Source organism: Phragmites australis, chromosome 13 (assembly GCF_958298935.1).
Source record: "Phragmites australis chromosome 13, lpPhrAust1.1, whole genome shotgun sequence".
Classification (NCBI taxonomy): domain Eukaryota; kingdom Viridiplantae; phylum Streptophyta; class Magnoliopsida; order Poales; family Poaceae; genus Phragmites; species Phragmites australis.
Genome location: NC_084933.1, coordinates 21,140,293 through 21,163,569, shown reverse-complemented (window position 1 = coordinate 21,163,569; position 23,277 = coordinate 21,140,293).

Genomic DNA, 23,277 nt, shown 5'->3' with positions numbered 1-23,277 from the left:
AAGCCGTGGCAAGCTCAATAAATTTAGACCGTTGGATAAAGAGAAAAAATAAAAATAAAAAGATAAGATCGAGTGAGATTAGTCACCACCCCGATCCCCACACATCTCGCATGTGCGGCCTGATGCCACACCCGATAATCCTAGTTGTTGCCACATGTTGCCTGTCAGCTGCTGTCACCACCTGGCCGCCTGTCGGCCGCTCCGTCGTGCCTTATCATCATCACCGCCCAGCCGCAACCGCTACCACACGTCCATCACTATCGCCGGCCTCATGTAGTAGCTCGCCTTGCACTATGCTCGCCTGCCACTGGTGCTTGAGGCTGAGGCCGGGGGAGGTCGGGCCGAGCGCACATGGGGCTTGGAATAGAGGGACGTGTGGGGAGCAGATGGCAGAGAGGAGGGTCGCCCAGAGGTACGGAGCACGAAAGAATAGAAGAGAAGAAAGGAAAAGAAGAAGAAGAAGAAGGAGGAGGAGGAGGAGGAGATTTCACGAGTTCACCGATTTTCGTCATTGGTTCACAATCTCACTTTCAAAGGTAACTTCTTCGTAGTCCTTAGATGCCTCTGGTTAGTGGGGATCGATCATTTTCCATTATCGGTTTAGTGTGTTAGTCGATCTAGTGTGTGAAGCGACACACACTAGATATTGTCGTTTTCTTTCTGATGGCGTGGGTTTTGTTCATGTTGGTTGAGTGGTTTTGAAGATTTTGGCTAATCAGTGTTGTTGTCCAGCGAGAGTTAGTTCGCATGTTGTTGATTGTTGTTTTTAGGTTTTCGACCTCTTTAACGAAAGTTCTCGCTTGATGTCTTACAAGCTAAGTGGAAGATATGGTTCTGTAGACCTCGGGTTTGCAGGGTTTTCGAGCGTAGGCGAATGTGCCTCCTTTTATTTTTATTGTTGCGGCATTTTGATGATAATTTATGCACTTGTTCAGGTGTTGCCGCTCCAGGACGCATCTAGTTCCCTCTTTCATCGTTGGTGAAGGCAAGTGAGTGTAATGTATGCATTATGCTATAGTTTCTTATTTTGTTGTCTCGATCTTTTAATTGCCACACTCTCTAATAATCTTTTAAATTGAATGTGAGTATGTTATTTATGTCTACTTTTGAAGATTTGATGATTTCATGAATTACAAGGTAAAAGTAGTGAGGTATGTTATTTACTTGCAGATGTTCATACTCTTCGTATGCAATAGCTGAAGTATATTTATATATTGGAAGTTATATATTTCGTTGGTGCATGAAGCATATCATGAGCTAGGCATCTTGCATAGGAAGTTTGGTTGTCGCACTTAGCCACGATTGTACTGGTACAACACTGCAGTGGCAGACCCAGGGTTTCATCGCTGGGTGTTCCTGGACACTATAAAATTTTGAATCTAATATGTAAATAATTTTTTTTGCCAAAAGTACAATATAAATATATTAAAATAAGTCTAAATATGAAAAATATGAAATAAAGTCTTACATAAATAGAAGATTAGAATGCTTCGTCTAGGATTCCACTTTACGCTTTCTCATGGATATAGAAGTCTCGATTATATCATCCTTGCTTATCTTGGAGAAAACATCACGCTCAATAAATATGACTAAATAATCATTCAATAACTTATCGCTCATACTATTTCTCAACTTCTTCTTCCCTAGATTCAATGTTGAAAATACTATTTCAACAGTTGTTGTTGCCACCGGTAAGATCAATACTAATTTAAGAAGCAAGTATATCAAATCATAAATAACATGTTTATTTGTTTCAACAACCCTTATAGATAGCTCATCAAGACTGTTTAGGTATTTGAATCTATCGTTTTTTCTCATGTCATCAATGAAGTTATCAAGTTGAAGTTCAAGTATTATCAAATCCACATTTGATATACCCTTAGGATAAAACTTGGCAAGTCTAAGTATTTTGTGTGCATCATAAGAAGCAAGTGAATTGAACGGATTAAAGGTTGGCATGCAAATAAGCAACTCCATACTAATCTCATCAAACCGATTGTCAAGCTCTTGACAAATTTTATCAATAACATCAAGATATACCTCTCTTCTATAATGATTATCAATTGATCATACAGGGTAAACCCATAGGGATCTTGCATGAGGTACACATTTACTATCCAATGGAGGAACTTCGATGCTATGTATAATGCAAAATGATATAATCTTACCTTGAAAGAATTGTTCCCACCTATGAGATCTCATTTATTTGGTAAACTCACAAGTGACATTTGTATTAATAATATCTTAGTCTCCCTTTTGCAAAGACTGAGATAACTCATTTGTATATCCAAGAATGATAAATATCAAGTAAGCATTAAAAATAAACTTAAATGACTCAAAAACATCAACCATATCATGTATGTTCGGTCAAAGGTAGTTCTTGTTCTTGAGATTGCGCTTTAGTCGCAATCTTTTTTGCCTTTGTTTCACGTTTTCGAAAAAGTGACACAATATCTCTGTTCTTCTTCTTGTTTTAACAATTCTACTACAATTTCACAAATTTGCAATCAACAACAAGTCTAAACTGTATAGATTATGCAATTGTAATTTGTACATCAATTTAAAGCATACAAATGACAATTGACAAATGTCACAAACTTTCTGCAGCAAGTTTTTCTCTGAACCCAAATTGAAAAATGCGACCAAACCCCTACCGACTGCCGCACTGCCTGAGCCCAACTAGTGATTGTCGCCTAGCACTTGTGCTGGTGGTGTGGTGCGCCCTGCAGCCAATCTCTCCGGCTCCCTGCCGCCGTGCTGCCTATTGCCGCAGTGCACCCACCCACCACCGCACTGCCCGAGCCCGACTGGCGACTACCACCCAGCGCATGCGCCGATGCTGTGGTGCGCCTTGCAGCCAGTCTCTTCGGCTAGCCGCTGCGGTGCCGCCTGCAGCTTGTCACCGCCACAACGAGCTCATCCGCTCGTCGCCACCGCATGCTCGTCGTTGCCGCTCGCCACTCGCTAGCCTGCCGCTGTTGCGCGCTTAGGGTTAGTCGGGGTTTCGGGTGTTCAGGCAGTCGTATATGGCAACATGACCTTTAGCTTATTTCTCATTTGTGATTGGGCTAAAAATTTGTGGGCCAAAAGTGCACATAGTATTAGACCTACTCGGACTACCCACTGAGTCCATTCTTGTAGCACCATATGTTATCTAAGAAAAGGTATGGTGTACACCCTTACGTTGTCTATAGAGGGGTAAGGGTGAGAAAGAATATAGCATGTGCATCCGTACGTATTCTCATGGAAGTTTTTAATCTTGGATGTTATGTTTTTACTTATACGTGAAGCATGCCATATATATTTGTTTTGTGCATTGGAAATTATGTCGCCTAGCATTCGTGACCATACTGGTATAACATTATATGTTACTTGATAAGGGGTATGATGCGCACCCTTACATTGCTCATGGAGGGGTAAAGGTCAGGAAGAGCATGACATGTGTATACATGTACACTCATATGGATGTCCTTACTTTAAATGCATTGATGTCAATCTTATGACGCCAGGAAGTCTTTAATATCTTTTTAGATGATACTGCTAAGATAAAGTCTTAGCTGGCGGATGATAGCATGTGGATGTTGTGTCGTCAGGCTTATTTATATTTTTCAGATAATGTTAACTTGTTTAGCTCAATATCTTTGTTATAGATGAATGTTTAATCAATTGTAGCTCAATAACTTGCTAAAGCAATTCACTTGCTGATATTTTTGAAACTCACTCTTGCTATCTTTTCAGGTATGTCTTGTGGTGATGTCGAGCATACGGGATGGATAGCATCATGACTTTTTGCACAAATCACCTCCACTCATTGTCTTTTATGTTATAATGTCAGTTTGGTATCTCTTAGTTGTTGTGCTATAAATCTGTCTCGTTGTGGTATGGATGTATGATCGAGGTTTATTTCACGTTTTGCTAGGATGTTCAATTTTGCTAGTGTGATAATATAGTTATCTCCCTTTGTGAGGGTTTGAGCCAGTTATACCTCTAATTACAAGAAAACTACTGTCGAATTTTCTTTAAGATTCGGTAGCATTTAGTTAGGTCACTTTGGCAGCACTCCAGCCTTATGATGGTCCCTGAAGTGTTACATTCAGTGACCCTCGTAAAAGAGCAATTTCGATGTTCGATGAGATTCCCTTGTATGTGCACGTACATACATATGGATACGACTATTCATGTGTGTCCCACATATACATACATACATACACACACACACACACACACACACACATATATATATATATATATATATATATATATATATATATAGAAAACTAGTATGTACTCCTGGGTGTATGTACTCCCACCTCTCATATACCACTTTTACACGTGTGTTATACTTCTTTATCACTTTAAATATACTTCATTAGTAATTATAAGATACTACAATACAAATCCCACGAAAATTTTTATGAAATTCCATGATTTTTATCATAATTTGCGTATATACTTCTTTTATGTATAAAAAAGAGTATATAGCAAAAATGAAAGGCTAACATTGAATTTTTTTTCATACAACTCATATTGGAGTATCTTAGAATTAGTATTAGAGTATACTAAAAATGATAAAAGAGTATAAAGTGTTTGTTTAGGTGGTATATTGCATGTGGGAGTACATACTCATAGGAGTATAGAATAGGTGTCCTATATAGAAAACTAGTATGTACTCCTGGGTGTATGTACTCCCACCTCTCATATACCACTTTTACACGTGTGTTATACTTCTTTATCACTTTAAATATACTTCATTAGTAATTATAAGATACTACAATACATGTGGGAGTACATACTCATAGGAGTATAGAATAGGTGTCCTATATATATATATATATATATATATATATATATATATATATATATATATATATATATATATATATATATATATATATATGCTTACATACGTATATGTATATATACCTATATGTATCTATACATATATGTATATGTACATATACATAATTTTTTTGATATTCCAGAAAATAGCGAAAGTAATAATAGTTATATTGATAAATCAATTGAAATGATCTAAAATGCATAGAAAAATATCTAAAACTCAAAAAAAATATGAAACAAATTTAGTTAAGTTCGTATTAGTCTCGTCTACATGTTAAAATTATGTGCATACATGAAAGTACCATTGTTTTTTCCATAATTAAATGAATATGTTATATATTGATAAATTCATAAATAAATATTGAGACACCTAAAATTAATGATCCTAATTTTTTTAGTTTCTCTTATCATGTTCTGTCCAATAAAAAATGGATACGGCATAGACGCGTCAATCCACTAGTTCCCTTGATATCGACTTCATCGAGGCGCTTCCTTCGTGAAATTAACACCGAATTCGATTGCGTGCATTGCATGGTGCCAACTGCCAAGTGGTCATACTCTCACCACTAGCCCTCGTCGACAGCAACTCCGGCTCCGGGAGATTGGTCTAAACCGCAAGCTTCGATTCAGCGGGTCATACACCGTCACCTAAACAATCAAGCATACGAACTGGAAGGCGACTGATCAAGTGGTGGCATACTGGCATTGGAAAGGTGGTGGTTATCAGCTGGTTTCCCGTTTCATTTTCCGGTACCGGACGATCGGGACTTGCCGTCGGTTTACGGCGAGAACCGGACAAATTATTGAACTAGCTGCACGCTGATCCCTGGGGCCCTGAGCCCCTGACGCAATGTCTGTCTGGTTAGGCGACATTTCAGCTAGTCAGGTCTCGTTGAGCTACTCCATGATGGCGCATTTTGTATGCCAAACTCGATCACCAAACACATGGTCGGCGCTATCTGCCATGCTCGTCACTAATCTATGCCATCTCCATCCATTCTTGACCACCAGTAGCGCACTAGTCGATCGTAAAAAATAGTAAGTACCTAACCTACCGTTCTAATGCGACTGTGACAGTGAATTCCACTACGTGATTAACTGCTGTTTTTTTTAAGTAAAAAGTGATTAGCTACTGTGCCGTAGTAGTTAGCTTGCTTTTGGAAAGGTTTAGGTTCACAAGGTTCTTTATCAGGCCAATTTTTACTCTTTTTTGGGGCAAGGTCTGATTGTCTTTCACAAATGTGCCTCTTCCACTTCAGAATTGGTGGATTATTTTTGGGATTGAACTTCAAATACCAAGACCCGAATTAGTTGCTCGATGGCGGATTTTTACAGAGTTGGGGTCAATGTAGAGCGTAAGAAGCAGAGGAGAAGGAATCTTATTTTCTGCTGGCTTACATCGCGGCCGGTCAAGATCAATAACGTCTAGAACTTACGAGGCAGAAAACGAGAATCATATGTTCAATTCAAAACTCGGCAACGCTTTGCACACGCCCCCGAAATGATTGCTGTCTAATCTGGCGACCTCTGGTTATCTATCTGTTCTTGTCAGCTTTCAGCGCGGCCTTGTTTTGATGTTGCGACTGGAGATGCGAACTGCTTAACTGCACATGCCAAAGCATCTACTTTTCTGTTCGTACGTTCGGCCGGAGCAATGCCGATCAAATCGAGCAAGGAGAACGAGCTCTGTATTAGCAGCGGCCACGAACACGCGAGCTAGACTATCCGCCAAATTCTCGCGCGCACCAACTGTTCTCTTGTCTGTACGCACGAGTGACAACACGGGGCCAACTGTTCTCGTGTTTGTTCGGACCAGCTGAGCAATGGCGCGCGCTTGCAGCATGCTCGACAAACAGGACGGGAGCAGGTGACATGTGCAAGTGTGCAACTCGCCCCCTGAGCAGAGCAAGCAAGCAAGCCAAGCAAAGGCTCTGTCCCTGGAGCGATGAGTGAGTTGTGAGAGGTGACGACGAGACACGGCAAGTGGGCAACTAGTCGCTGCTGCTCTCTAGCTAACTTGAGTTCATGGCCCCCTCCGTTCGTTTGACTTGAGACGCCAGCGTGTATAGATACCTCTCTCTGCTCCGCGCTCGCCACAGCGTCATCTCGGCCGGCCACCCCCCACTCCCCGCGACCCCCGGCTGACCCCCGTCGCCTCGTGTCCCTCCTCAAGCAGCAGCGCCCGAGCAGTTGATTAGGCTCCGGGCAATGGAACACTCAGGATCCAAGGAGTTCCCTCCTCCCGCCAGGTAATCCGCTCCGCTCCTGTCCTCTCCTCTCATAAGCGAGCGCGCGCGCATTCCATGATGGGACCGGCTGGCCTGATTAGCTTTGGCGCCGCGCGCGCGCAGGGTGTGGTGGTCGAGGGAGACGGTAGCCGTGGTGACCGGCGCGAACCGGGGCATCGGGCACGCGCTCGCGGCGCGCCTCGCGGAACACGGCCTCACCGTGGTGCTCACCGCGCGGGACGGCGCGCGCGGGGAGGCCGCCACCGCGCCACTCCGCGCGCGCGGGCTCGCCGTCGTCTTCCGCCGCCTCGACGTCTCCGACGCGGCCTCCGTCGCCGACTTCGCCGCCTGGCTCCGCGACGCCCTCGGCGGCCTCGACATCCTGGTAATTAACCCGGCTCCCGTTAGTTAATTCCTCAAAGTCTTGCCATGCGAGGAACATGCAGATCAACGCTTCCTCCAACTCCATCGTTACGCATCACGGACCTGCAGTAGCGCACTCGGTCGCTTGGCGCAGGACTAGGACGGGTTCTAGTTCACACTGCATTATTGGCGCCTGGATCTCTTGTAGCACGCCCTCCTGTCCTGGCTGGGCCTGGGCGCTCACGTCGCCGTCGGATCGGGGCCGGGGGCAAAGAAAAGAAGCCTTAATTCGATCCGTGCCATTATAAATATAAACGTTTTGAAAAATATTATTATAAAGATATGTGCCATTATTAATATAAACCAGTGTTATTATAATTTACGATTTTTTAATATACCATTTTGAGGATTCTTTTATCAAACTGTCACATCTTCTTCTTCTCGTCACTACAATAAAAAAATACTCCGACGTGCTATTCACCCTCATCATTGCTGTCATACTACTCCTCTCGCTGTCGCCCTCCACCATCCCTCCTCACACCCCCACCACGGCAGGCCTAGTGGCCCACCTTCTCATCTCCCTCTCAGGCCTCCCCCACCTCTACCCTCCCCTACCAACTTGACCGTCCACCTCTCCTGGTGCCTCCTCCGCCCGCTCCTCTTCTGGCGCCTCCTCCATCTAAGTCCACCATTCCCGCGACTCCCAGGCTCACATTAACGTGCAACACCACCTCACCACTCGCCCCCACCATCTCCACCCGGAGCCAGGCCGCCCCCTCCCTGGGCACTCGACCACCGTCACCGCGACGTCGTCCGCGAGCCCGCATGAGATCCTGGTACTCCACATGCACAGATCCCCTTTCACGGTCACTGAGTAGTCCTCACCATGATCACAAGTTACTTCGTTGTAGGCTGCCATGAAAAGGGACATAGCGACGTTGTGTCAGGTGGTGGCGCCCTTAAGGATGCCCGCGGCGGTTCCCAGAGCACGTCGCAGGGAGCGAAGGAGGCGTTAGGAGAGATGTGTGGTGGAGTTGGTGGGGGAGCATAGGGTGGAGGGATGGTGAAGGGTGATGGCGAGAGGAGGAGGAGCACGGTGACGAGGGTGAGGATGAATAGCACGTCAAAGCATTTTCTCATTGCAGTGGCGAGAAAAAGAAGAGAAGAGTAGCTTGGTAAAAAACCCTCAAAATGATATATATTACAGAAATCACATATTATAATAGTACTAGCCGATTTTGATATTTATAATGATACTTTTTGAAACGTATATATTTATAATGGTATAGATCCCAAGAAAAAAAAAGCAGAGAGAGCAGGGGACCAACCGCGCCAGCGCCGGTAGGGGGCCCTGTACGACGGAGCTCCTCGTATACCGTCGCAGCCGATGACCGCCACACACACCCCCTCCCCCCCCAGATCAGATTTGCAGCACTCGTAGTTTTTGCTTTCCCAAATACTACTATAGTTTTACTGCTCAGGTTAAGCTTTCGGTTGTCCATCCCTGGTTGCCACCGTTCATTGCCTACGTGGTAGTGATGAAAACTGTAATAATGGATCCATTAGTATTTTTTATTTTGATTCATATGGTCTAATTATTTTGTTGTGATGATTTTAATATTATATTGATAGTTTAAATAGATTTATGCTAACTTATAGGTCATTATTTTTCAAATATAGTATCATTGGATTAACACTTTTATATGAAACGAGGACGAAAGTGTAAACTGGATGTTATGTGTATGCAAGTCTGCCTCACAGTTAGGCTAGATTGTAAGCGGATTTTGGATGCTGAGTGTTACATATAGTATCATAATCAATTCTTGTTACACTATTTTTAGTTTTGGTCCGTGTGACCTAAGTGTTCCAGTGTTATTGATTTAGTACCATTTTGTTATTTTAAATAAATTTTAGTAGTTTATAAGTCTTTGTGTTTTAAATATAGTACCTTCAAATTAACCTTTTAAGCGAGAATAAAAGTGTGAATAGAGTGCTATATATACAGATCTGTTCTACAGTTGGATTGTATTATAAGCAAATTTTAGATGCGGGGTGCAATAAAACACTATAAAAAAAAGATGGTGATAAAAACACGCTTTCTTTATTTGCACTTCTACGATTTTTCAAGTCTCCTGACCTATCCTCACAGGTTTGCCACTTTTAAGTCTTTTTTACAAAGTTGTCCAGTTTATAAAATGAAATGAAACTCAATCATACGAAGCAAAAGGCCAGATCAGCTTGTGCGAACCAAGGAGGCAAGGACACAGATGTTGGCATGAACATGCAGGCTGGGCCAGGGGTCAAGCTAGGTGTGCTGGTGGCAATCATTCATAAGCTCAAATGGTGGTCCATTCATGAATGACTACTTGACTAGTGGTATCCGTAGTCTACTCGAGTTGAATTAGGATTTTTCAAGGATCAGTCCGGTTGATCTCTATCCGTTTGTCGGCCCATCAACCGATATCAAAAAGCTTTTCAGGAGTCTAGTTCAGACTTTAGACTTTGCGAGTGAAAGCTGTGGTGCACTCCCACACACAACTCAGTGGTCGCTAGTGCTGTTGCCAATCCTAGCGCAGACACTAGACAGCTACAGGGAAAGAGAGTCGTTGCATGCCACTTGCAGCTGAAGCCTTTCCCAGCAGATCCACCAGTCCACCGCTTAGCTTTTATAGATGATTGAACTTTTCGGTGGCGCTGAAATCAGGCTCCGTCGTTGCTTGTTTTGTTGCTGTGCAGGTGAACAATGCTGCCGTGTCGTTCAACGAGATCGACACCAACTCGGTGGAGCACGCCGAGACGGTGCTCAGGACCAACTTCTATGGGGCCAAGATGCTGACCGAAATGCTCCTGCCGCTGTTCCGGCGGTTGCCGGCCACCAGCCGGATCCTGAACATCAGCTCACAGCTTGGCCTTCTCAACGTAAGTCCTGGAGCTATGCGCAGTACTTTCAGATGAGCCAGTAATCCTAGTCGTGTGACCCTATTTGTCATGCCATTAAAGAGTACTAAGTGGTGTAAACACTGTCTGAATAGCTGCAAAAACTGAAAAATACCTTGTACAACAGAAGAAGGTATAGAGGATTTAAAACAGCCAATGTTCTTTGTTGTACCTCACAAATCATTGATAGATTAAAAGGATAATTTCGTACTGTCATCTTCACCAACTAAAATTTCTGACGGATAAAGGTGCATACGGTCAATTTCTTATCACTTAAAAAGTGGATTCATAGTGGAAGGCATTGGTATCGCTTACTTATCGTGTGTAAGAGTAGGGTTACACTTGCTGAAAACTTTGAACGTGTAAATTATCGAGTGCACGCTCTGATTTGGTGAATGTTTTCTTGACCTGTCACTGTTATTGGATCGGACCAAATTATCAGTAAATAATAACAAACTAGCTAGTTACTATCTCTCTGGTCTCAAATATATACCGTTCTAGAATATATACAATTAAATTTTAGAAATTTTAACCGTTAATATACACAAAACTATTAGAATTTAACATATTTAAATAATAATAGTGAATTTGTCATAAAAATATTTTGACATCATCTAATTTTTATCAACTTTTACCAATAGTTAGTTATAAAAATAATAGTTAAACATGCTTGTTGAAGACCGGATTAATATCATAAACGACAAGTAAAAATTTGGATGACTCTGAGGTGTCAATGTACAAGGCTAGCTAGTTGTAGACATCTAGATATTTTTTGAATTGTATCTTTGGGATCCCTGATCTCCTCCCAAAGGGTCGGCGACCCCTGATCTCTTCCCCAAGCCATCGGAGGCGTGGGGACGAGCAACGACGAGGAGCCCCACCAATTCTACCTGCCGTTGAGCCACCGCCTTCACTGTTGCCTCCTCCACTGCCGCGCTTGAAGAGGAACCATGTAACAACGTGCATGTTGACGCCTCCTCCACCGCCGCTGCTGACACTGTAGGGAGGGAGGGAGGGGCCGCTGCCGCGCGGGATAACTGCGCGCTTCAGACTGTTGGGCTTTCTTCTTATTAATATAACAGACAATTCTCTTGCTGGTTCAGTTTAAAAAAAATATATCTTGAAGCACATCACATCAACAGCACGCTGCCACTAGCTAGCTACATCGTCCATACTCCGTATGATGCTATCACCATCTTTCCTTTTCCTTGTCACTCAATAAGTTGTGTAAGAGGACCCATATGAAAAATATGTAGCTCCCAATCTGCAGAGGTCGAGGGGAATAAAACATTTGAAATTGAGGGCGACAAACTTCGGTTTATAGGGCAGAAGTTAGTTACAGGAGGACGTCAGCAGATCATCTAGTGCATGGGAGAGCTGAATAGAGGAGGGAGCTTTACAACATGCCTGCGTGACGACTGTATTTGCAAAGACAAGAGATAGTGCGCCCAGTGCTTGGAATATAATCTCCCCTGCCTTAAGGAGAAATTTTTTAGCATGGGGGTTTTTCTGTAATTGCGCTCATTTCTTCGTTCCACCGATAATGTTTGTGCAGAAGGTGAGCAACCCGTCCCTGAAGGCCCAGCTCCAGGACGAGGAGAGGCTGACGGAGGCGGCGATCGAGGGCATGGTGTCGCGGTTCCTGGCGCAGGTGGAGGACGGGACGTGGGCGGAGCCGGAGCAGGGTTGGCCCAAGGTGTGGACGGACTACTCGGTGTCCAAGCTGGCCCTGAACGCCTACTCCCGGCTGCTGGCGCGGCGGCTGCAGGCGCGGGGCGAGCGCGTGAGCGTCAACTGCTTCTGCCCCGGGTTCACGCGCACGGACATGACCCGGGGCTGGGGCAAGCGCACCGCCGAGGAGGTGGCCGACGTCGGCGCGCGGCTCGCGCTGCTCCCGCCCGCCGAGCTCCCCACCGGCACCTTCTTCAAGTGGTGCACGCCGCAGCTCTACTCCAAGCTGTGACTCGTGTGTCGACGACCCATGCACCGTGCCGTGGACATATCGGATGACGGATGCGTTGTGCGATGTTGTATGTATACGTCGTGATACATAGTACGCCCATGGCGGAGTGAATGTGCTGGTGCTTACGTGAAGAAGTCTGCAGGTGTAGTTGCTGCCTAGATGCTAGCTTTAGCTAGACAAGGCACCTGTCCATCTCATCTGTGACTCTCACCAGTGTGCTATGTATGCTTAGCTGTGTAATATCATATCCAGGTGGATGTAACTGAATCCGACGTCAGCAATGCGACCACATGGTTCCCTGTTGGCTGGTTTGCCTTCCCGCTCCTTGCGCATCTCTCTCTGTCACTAGTTTGTTCTTGTCCCCCGCTGCATCTATCCATTCAGGGGTGTCGGTGATGGTTCAAAAAACAATTTAAGGGTGTCGGTGGGCTGAATCCTGATCCATACCGTATACCAGGTCCACATCGGATTTAGTGAAGCACTTAAGCTACAACTGTGCCCTCTCAAAAAAAAAAAAAAAACTTAAGCTCCAACTGTGGAGTTTGGGCCAAGTCTGGGCCTCTGACCAGGTGCACCTTTGGAATAGTACACAGAAATATACATTGTGGCGAAATTAACAGTAAAGAAAAGAAATAAAACTAACACATGTGGAACTGATACCATTTACTCAAAAAGTTGTACTGATACTGCAGCAAGGTAATTAATTAGTTGTACTGATACTGCAGCAAGGTAATTAATTAGTTTGTTGAGTAAATTTTACAAAACTATAACTATTTTACACATAACTATCACAAAACTATAATTTTTGAAACGAGTTTCATATAACTACAAGTACTTGTACATCTAGTAACACAAATATACTTTCTTTTTGCACAAAACTATATTTTTTGTGTTTCATCTAGTACTTGTAGTTCTATAAAATTCATTTCAAAAGTTATTTTTTATAATAGTTAGATGTAAATAGTTATAATTTTATAAATTTAGTCTAGTTTGTTCGATAGTACCATTTGAAGAAGCTAGCTCTGAGACACCTCTAGTAACACAAATCTATATTTTTTTATAAAACTATATTTTTTGTGTTTCATCTAGTACTTGTAGTTTTATAAAATTCATTTCAGAATTTATTTTTTTAATAATTATATGTAAATAATTATAATTTTATAAAATTTACTCTAGTTTGTTCGATAGTAACGTTAGAAGAAGCTAGTTCTGAGATAACAACAATGTGTGGCGGCACTAGGCTGTCCAAGCTAATCTAAACAAGCCCTCCTCACAGTTCCATCAAGCCATTTCCTATGGGATCACTCGTCAAATCACCAATATTTTTCAGTAGCACTTCGTAGCTGTTAGCCCGTGGCCGCCGGAAACGCCAAAGGAGATTCGTCGACCAGCGGGTGCAGGTCGCCCCGATCCCGGGCTCAAAACAAGCCTACGGGCAAGCTTAAAATTCTATTTCATCCGTTTTAAAATGATATTTTAAAGTTAAATATAAGTATTTATTATTTTAATATTTCAGGGAAAAAAGAAGTCACTACTTGCCCTCAAACCTACCAAATTACCAAGTTAATCGACTGAAAATGAGAAAAATCTACACCATCCATTGGGATGGTCCAGATTATAATGGTCGAGATCAAATTTAGCTATTCGTAGCGTACTAGAGTTCCAAACAAATACAACATATTTTGTGACTTCTTTTGTAATAGAACTCCTAAGCAACTACTAGATGAATTCGGTCACCATCACGTTGAGTAATTAATCTACCAAAAGTTCAAATTGAACTGAGGAGCATGGCTATGCGTACAACACCGTTTCTAGGGCCTGATGGCCAATTGCATGAGCTGGTTCTTGCTGAGGTCAAAGGTGGCCACCTTACTCGCCAAGCTGCCGCGATATTGCACTGGTGTGGTTTTCAGCGGCGCCATTAGCACCTGCAAGTTCGTTGGAAGCGGAAACCTGCAGGTCGACATGATGCTCATCCTGGCAGAACCGCCATGCACGTCGCAGTACACACCAAACTACCGGCTTAGGCTCATGTAGGAGGCACTCAGCGCATATGAACTCCTCGCGCAGTCGAGCTGCAACAGGGTCGCGTTCATGCCGGAGAGCACCAATGCCTTCAGCGAAGTCTCCGACGTTTGTAGGTTCATCGAAAGCGGGCCTGCAGGTCGACCTACGTGATGCTCAGCTCGGCAACATTGCCGCGCGCACTGCGCCACTGCACAACACGCCGAAACACCGGCACAGGCTCGCGTCAGAGGCCCTCCACCACGACGCCAGCGCGGCCCTCACCGCCGAGCAGTCGTGATAGATATCGCGCCGATGAGGTTCATGCCAGAGAGCACCTGATCAGCGTCTTCAGCGACGCCATCAACAACTGCAGGTTCGATGGAAGCGAGTCTTGCAAATCGACCGACGTGATATACTCAGCTTGGCGACATCGCCGCTCGTGTCGCAAGACACGCCGAACAACGGGCACTTGCTTCACAGGCCCTCCACGACACCAGCGCGCCCCTCACCGCCGGTCCGTCACGGGATCGCGCTGATGAGGTTCATGCCAAAGAGCACCGACGTCTTTAATTAGCGACGGCGTGAGTGGTTGTAGGTTCACCGAAGCGGGCCCTGAAGGTCGACCGACGTGATACTCAGCATGGCGACATCGCCGGTCGTGTCGCAGGACACGCCGAACCACCGGCACTGGATCGCGTCTGAGGCCACGACGCTAGCGCGCCGTCGCTCGCCGGCCACATACACTTATTTGATTTGAGCAGCACCAGGAGGTGACGGGGTAGGAAGAAAAATTGTAGAGGAGGAACGATAGCCATTGGATGGTTGGTGTAGGGCTATCAGGGATTGGTTAGCTGTGCAATCAAAGAGGAAAAAACAAAGATTGATTGCAGCGAGCAAGTAATACAGTGGCGTGGATGGCGGATGCTTGGAGAGCGAGCGCATCATAGACGGGGGCTGGCCTGGATGTGCAGCAGCGACTGTCTTTAGGTTGGTAGGACCGCGCCACGTCTGCGAGCCGTGGCGGCGGTCCATGCAGCATGACCGTGTGAAGAGAACAGATGGGCCGACCTGCTCGACTTAGAGGACAACCTCGGCGAGCGATGAGAGAAATCTCTACGCCAAGAGCGTCTGATCAGGAACTCAAGATGCGCATTAATGGTCGTTGTAGCAGTACTAGCTAATTGTATATGTGTGAAAAGCTTGCCCTCGCTGGCAAAGGTGTTTGTCCACCAATCGGAGAAGCTGACGGGTGAAAGGATTGTGTAAGACCGTGCGCCGGCCGCCGGGAGCCTGCACGGCTTGCCATCAGGTTCAGCGGCGCTTCTCGCAGTTAGCACGCCCGAGGATGAAGCCGCCTCTAAACACGGTATTTCATTGTGTTTTTCCCAATTGCTGTCAGTGAGTCTGAAGCCTCCTTGCATTGACATGTGCATGTGGACTTTGGTTCTCATATGCATAGCCTTTCTACACTAATTTCGTAGCTTTTGTTCTCTGTTGTGCTAACATTAATTCTCCAGTTGATTTTAGCACTTTGATTAAATTCTATTTCTCATATCACTTCTTTTACGTTTTCAGGTTTGTACAAACCGAGTAAACATGTCATATATGATCGGTACTTAGTTACGGGAGATACAAGCTAAGAAAAAGAGAAAAATCTTAGTTAGGATATCGGCTATGTTTTGCGTTATTTGGATCTGTCGTAATGATATAGTGTTTAAAAAAATAATTATGTTATTTATGTAGGCACTTTACAGAGGCACTTACCGGCTAAAGTTCGAGAGACTGCTTCACAGGGAGGATCAGAGGGAAGAGTTTCTTTTGGTCTGTCATATGTTGGAGGTGGTGGCAATGGAGCTTTTCGCCAAGCACAGATGATGGTCATGTAGTTACAGATTGCAAACTTCTTGACGCTTTATTTTTTAGTTTCTTTTCTTACCCGTGTGATATTTGCTACTCATACATGAAGTTTGTAATAATCAATTGTTGGCTGTATGCATTAAGGATGTAAAAAGCTAGATATTTTATCCATTTTCTAAAAAAAAAAACAGCGTATGCTTTAGAAACGATTGTGTACAACTTTCAGTTGCTATTGACGATCTTAATCTTTCGTGGCTGCAGTGTGCCACTACCATAGAGGAGCACGAAAGAAAAACAGACAGAAAATTAAAGAGGAATAATAATAGAAACAGGTGCGACAAGTGAACATCGGGTCAGTGCAGAGACGAGATCAGCATGCAGTTGTGACGCCCGTTTCCGTTCTCTCTCTGACATGCGGGCCCACATCATCCTCAACCTCCCGCCCCCGCTCCCCTCTCACCCACTCAGCCGAAACCACCACCATGACCCTCTTTCTCTACAACCGCTCCCCCCTCCACTGTCTATAAAATCTAAATCGAACTCCTCTTCGAGCCTCCTTTTACCTCACTGCACCTGCACCGTCAAATCCCGCCGGATTTCATCCACCCGCGAGCTCCCGAACCGCCATCGAACTCCATTGAGCCACCCTCACCGTCGTTGTGACTCTCCGCACTTCGCCGATGCCGTTCGAGCTCACGACATCGTTCTCCGTCCGCATCTCGTCATCCACAACCGTTCGCTGTCGAGTTTCGGCCACCACACGGAGCTTTAGCTACCGCCGAAACCTCGTCGTTGAAGATCAACACTGCCAAGCCATCCCTAGTCGTCCCAACATGTTCGTGTGCTTCAAACGGGTTCATCGTCGTCTCCTCTCCGCGTTCCGCTGCTCGCCGTTGAAGACCGGCCATTGAAGCCCAACTCCGGCGACCACCCAAGCCACGCCGTCGTGCCTGACCCACCACCGACTATGCCCAACTGCCTGAGCTGAGGTAGCCTGCTCTCCACCGTCCAATCTCGCACGTGCGGCCGAGATTAGATTGTAGATACTCCTTCTCGTAGTTAGATTTCGGGCATCCGATTGGAATCGTGCGCTTGTGATTTAAATAGGTTTCGAGTGACTCAGCATGCCACGTGTGCGGCCACGTGGACGTTCTCGTCCTACGTGGCCATCCACATCATCCACCTGAGCCCAGTCGATATCCATGTCAGCGTGCTGATGTCATGTTAACATCATAAGTAGGGTTTTCTAATTAAAATTTAATATGTTAAATCTTTAATTATGTAACTTTGTATTTAGGTCCATAAAGTTTATAAAAAGGACCCTATTAGTATTGTTATTTTACATTAGCCCCTAAAGTTTTATAGATTTACATATACGTCCCTAAACTTTTACAAATAGGTCCCTAAAACCTTTCTGTTTTTACAAAAGGCCCTGGTTCTTTTCAGAAAGGCACCTGTAGCTTAAAACCCTTATAACTTTTTCATACAAACCCCATTTTAGGCAATTTTTGTGCTTACACGATCGTAGTAACGAGTACTTTCAGTTAGTAGTCTTTTTATAGTGCTTTGCTACTGTTTGATGTACTATTTTTAGATGTTTGTATTTTCTTATTTTTGGTGTTCATGAATGCAATAGGAGATGAGCATTTCGTGAACTTGCAGGACTAGACTTTTGAAGAGTTTGAGCAACCCGCTGTTGAAGGCACGTGTCATCGATCATATTGATCCTATTGTAGAAAAGTGTGCCATTTACTTTTAATTGCATACTTGTTAATATCAATCTCATTGCTAGAGTTTACTAGATTCTTCTATGATTATTCTTGTCGCTTGTTCTGTAGTTTGGGTGTCAAGGGTAGAAATACTTAGTCATGCTATCGAGTCAGATGGTTTAAATATTAATATGTTAAATAGTCTATACAACATGAACCAGTTTGGGTAATCTTTTGTAGCAACATGGATCATAGGGATTTAGACAGATTGATTTGGTTGGTATGGCTGCCGTGTGCGCATTGGGTGATGTGTGAGTACCCGCTTTAGATACTAAGGAATGATTCATAGACATGTAACCCGACACAATAGCGCAACCACAAGGTTTATATGATTACAGTCTGACCAATTAATTAGATGTCATCTTTATTCTGTACGCACTAGTTGGCTATTGAGTGACACAAAAGGGGGCCTCTGCAGGTGATGAAATCCTTGTTAGCGGTAAAACTTTAGTTGGTGTACACAGATTTATAGTCGCTTTGTGAAGGCCTTATAGTGAGACCTCAGCTCTACACCCAAAAGTGTAAAGCAACACGAGAATCACGACTCGTGGGTAAAGTGAGCGACCTCTGCAGAGTGTAAAACTGATATATAAGTTGCGTTCACTGTCAAGAGCAAACTTGTATTTCTTCATAATTAGGGGGGATCTTGGATGGTTGGTTCTAGTAGTCGGATGGTGGTAACCCAATGAGTTGGCAGCCAAATATGTAATATCTGGTGAGTTTTGATAGTCGGATGGAATCTGATGAGTTGTACCTTGTAAAGTCTTAGTGTCACATATAGTAAATATGACTGCTAAGTCTTTTTTTAGTCTTAAGATAGGATGACATAGATGTAGTAGATCTGAGTTAAGCCTTTCTTATCTTAAACTCTCATATAATACTTTTCCACACTTGTGGAGTACTCTATGTACTCGCACTTACTATTTTTAATAATAAATGTTGCTTAGTAGAAAAAGACTGCACGAAGATAAATGAAGATGAAGACTACAAGGAAGATGAAGTGTCCTAGGTCATGTTGCCTCCAGTCAATTGTATGTAGTGTGCTCTGAAGTTTTTGTTAGAGTTTTCATCTTGTTGTTTCGCTGTTGTTTAAAACTCTGGTATTTATTTCAATAAAGTTATTTTATACAATATAGTACTATTTATCAATAATAACATCGCTACATATATGATGAAACTAATCCTGATATACATATAGTTTATACGATGTAGTATTATTTAACACTGATAATATCGCTATATTTTTTCTATTAAAACCATATATGACAATAGTCATGCACCATGCACGCATACAAGGAGAGCGCGAGGGAAGTCGGAAGCGCTAGAAGTAAACAGACATTACACAGGTAATTAAATTGTATGTGTGCATTTATTCTCAAGGGTTAGAAATTATCACGCTAGGGAAAGAAATATCTCCACCATCTACTCTGTCGGTGTACAGAGTTACCGGTAGGCGACCTGCAGCAGTGATAAGCGACAATGTGGATGAAGCCATGGATAAGTAGGGCATGCATATACTGTACAGTGGCAGGCCCACCTATCATTGATGCGATATAGTAGCTACAGTTGCCGGGTGAGCTGAGAGCTTGCGGAGTCTTAGCCGAATAGAATACAATGCTGGTAGCGCTCGGACATCCTATCCGGGCACTAGCCCCAAACATTCGCTTGCCATTTGATTTTCTCGTCTGCTAACTTATGCACCGCACGATTTTGAAGATGAAATATCCCACCGCAACAACAAATCCTTGTTTCTTGCAACATCCCGCTGCACCTACGTCGATGAGGACTAGCTCGGCCTCCCAAACTTCAAGCTTTGCACCTACGTCAATGAGGACCAGCTGTGCTGCTCGACGCATCTGTGACGAGGAAGAAACAAGCATATCCAGCGATGGAACAATTGGTCCATACCATACTCATAATTTGTCAATGTCTGCAACAAAGCCGAAACTAAATCTCAAAAAAAGAAAAAACAAGCCTCCCTATTGAAAACATTACTTCAAATTAGCAAAATTCTCAAATCATATGTTACAACCTAAAAAATGATAATAAATCTCTTGCTGCTACAAACCACTCAAGGAACATGTGTAACAAACCGAACCCACTTGTGCAACATCCAAAAAAAAGCTATTGCAACATGAAGAGAACATATTCATCTCCATCTCGATGAAACATATAAAATTGACTTCTGCAACATGCATGAAAAGCTTCTGCAACATAAAAAAAAAGTCGTTGCAACTATTCAACTCATAGTTGAAACATTCGAAGAAAGCTATTGCAACATTAAGAAAGAAGCATGCAACAAATTAGCTTACTTATTGCAACAATCATAATCAACATATGAAGCAATCGAAATTCAGCTTACTAGAGTGAAACAAATCAGCTATTACTTCGTCGTAAATCACATACTGCAATATAAAAACACCTATTGCAACAAACCCTAGTCCATGGATGTCCTCTACTAGTCTCGGTTCTCCAGTGAGGTGCACTGGAGGTCATTGGTTCTCCTGCAACCTCAATGACATGCCCTTGCAATGCTTGTCATGCTCCTCGGTCATATCTAGCCAAATTTTGTGAACGAGAGAGAGGGAATGAGATGGACCTATTGCAGAAGTTGATACTCACTGGAGTGTTAGCTCCTAGGATGTGAGAGATATGCCGTTAGGAGAGAGGGAGAGGGTGGAAAAAAAAATAAGAGCAAGCTCTAGTTGCTGTTGATGAGCCACGTCGAGAAAGTGCTCCACTCGTCGTGATTGTTCGTCGAACGGAGCTGAGATGAACTCTCCGACAAGCTCCCTGACGATAACGCCGCACTCTTTGTAGTCGAGACCCACCATACCGCTGGCCCTCGCCGCGCAGACCACACGGCAGGGCGCTAGCTTGCCTCGTCACACCACCGTGGGCTGGCTTCCCACACCGCACGCCGACGCCAAGACTTGCGCGGTGAAGGATTTGCCCTTTGCAGGAATCAACAGGAAGGAGATTGGCAATTCTGTTTCTCTATTTTTAATTGAGAGAGAAGGCTTAGAAAGATAGAGAGGTGCAGAGACAGAAATGGACAACAATACAATTTAGATATAGATAAAAAATGGTACACAAAGCGTTCGCTCGGACGTCCATATAGTAGCATTATCGAATAGAATAATATGGTATCGGGCGGCCGCGCAGTTCGCAGTCACTGCGGCAGCCGGTAGGCAAGCACGACCGAGGTTCGAATCTCCGTACCACCTACCGGAGAAACCTTATAAAACCATGTACGATTGAATTCGTTAGGAAAACAGTGACATGCCACAACTACAAGTCACACCGACGAACCTCTGACCATCATTGGGAGACGGGCTTTACCATGCAGCTCGTGGTTGCGGTGGTAGACGATAAGGGCATGATTCGAGTCTTGCAACTAACAAGCCTGATTATGTTTGACTGAAGTTGCTGGTTAAGGTGAATAAAAAAAGCTATCTTACATTTTTTAATACTATTTATTATATACAAGTGAGATCTGTATTAGAGAAAAAAATTAATAAATAAATAAGATTAAAAAACTTAAACTAATACTATCTTAAAATTCTAAAACGTTGTATATTTTAAACATTATAAAATAGACTAAAACATCGCATTTTTAAAACATACTGTAGTGAAAATAGTCTTATTAGGGTATAATAATGATTTTAGTGATTAAGATAATACAGTTATTGTGACTAACATGTTTGTCAAGAATATATGTTAGTAGTTTTTATGGATGCAATACATCAAGAAGCTTCCGCAGCTGGAATAAAGTTTGATTGAATTGGAGAAGTCCTAAGATAATTGACCTCATCGGATTATACGGTGCAGTAGAGTTTGCACTCACCGGAGCATTGTGCATACAGGCTGATAGCCTCACCGGATTATCTTTTGCTCTGTGTGTTAAATTCACCGGAGTGTTTCTGACAAAAGAGAGAAGTTTGAGGATCTCATCGGATAGTCTGGTGATCTGCACTAGAAAGCACCGGAGTATTTATTGCAGAGAAGAATGCAAGTACAAAAATTGAAGATCAACTTATCAGAAGGTCCGGTGCTTGGTTTGTGCACACCGGAGTATAGCATCGGAGCATTTCTTGCAGAGGTGACTGCAAGTGCTAAAGAATGAAGATCAACTCACCGGTCCAGTGATCACATAGATGAATACACCAGAGCATTTTATACAGAGAAGAAGTGGCGCGGTCTGGCTCAAGATAACTCACCGGAAGGTCCAGTGATGGATTTGAATGTACATCGAAAGGTCCAGTGTCCATAGAGTCTTTGAATGGAGTTCTAACGATCACTTTCTAAGTTTGTACTCACTGGATGATCCGGTGTTAGTACTACTATTCTCACCATATCATCTGGCGTTAACAGCTTTTCTGAACCGTTGGGAAACGGCTAGTCGGTGAGTTTGAGGCTATAAATACCTCTCTACTCAGTCATTTAACGTGTGACATGCTGCTGGAGTCTAGAGAAATCTCATATACACTTGAGAAGATATCAAAACTATCAAAATGTTTAAAGTGTTCATCTAAGATAATTAAACATAAGATTAGAGAGTATTTATTGCTTATAGGCCTATAATGAGTTGTAACTAGGTGTTGTAGCTTGAAGAAGGGATCAAGGAATGATACTAACTTGTAACGAGTGGTATGTCAGTGTCTTGGAGTCTTAGTGACTCGGTGGCATCTTGGGTCTTGGTGGCTCAAGCTTGTTGACCCTTCGAATTGGTGTGAAACGGTGATAAGACACGTGTACGAGGATGCGAAGACCCTTATTTTGATGGCTCAAGCTTCGAAATGATCATGATGAAAAGTGATCGGAAGAGAGGCTAGTAGTGAGACCTTATCTCGGTGGCTTAGTGATTCATCATGTTTGAGATCTTATCTTGATGACTTATAGCTCAAGAGCAGTGATTGGGTACCGACCGAGAGTATATACTTTGTGGAGCTCTAATATAAACTAAATGTGTCATTCTTGTTATCGATACTACGAGATAAAAATCACTTATACATAATTTATTTCTCTATCTTATTTACGTTTTTCCATTTACTTACTTGAAATTACCTTACTAGAATAGGTTACAATCATATTAAATAGTAGAGTAAGCACATTGGATAAACATAAAATATATTTAGATACAAATTAAGATAATTTTATCTTATAATATTTTTAAAATCAATTAATTTATAAATATCTTAATTTATCCTCTCTCGTAACATCACCATTCCTCACATACCACTCTACAGCTGTTCGCCCCCAAAAGCGCACACAAGAGGGCTCACTCGTGGCGGGATAAGTCAGACTGGACGGC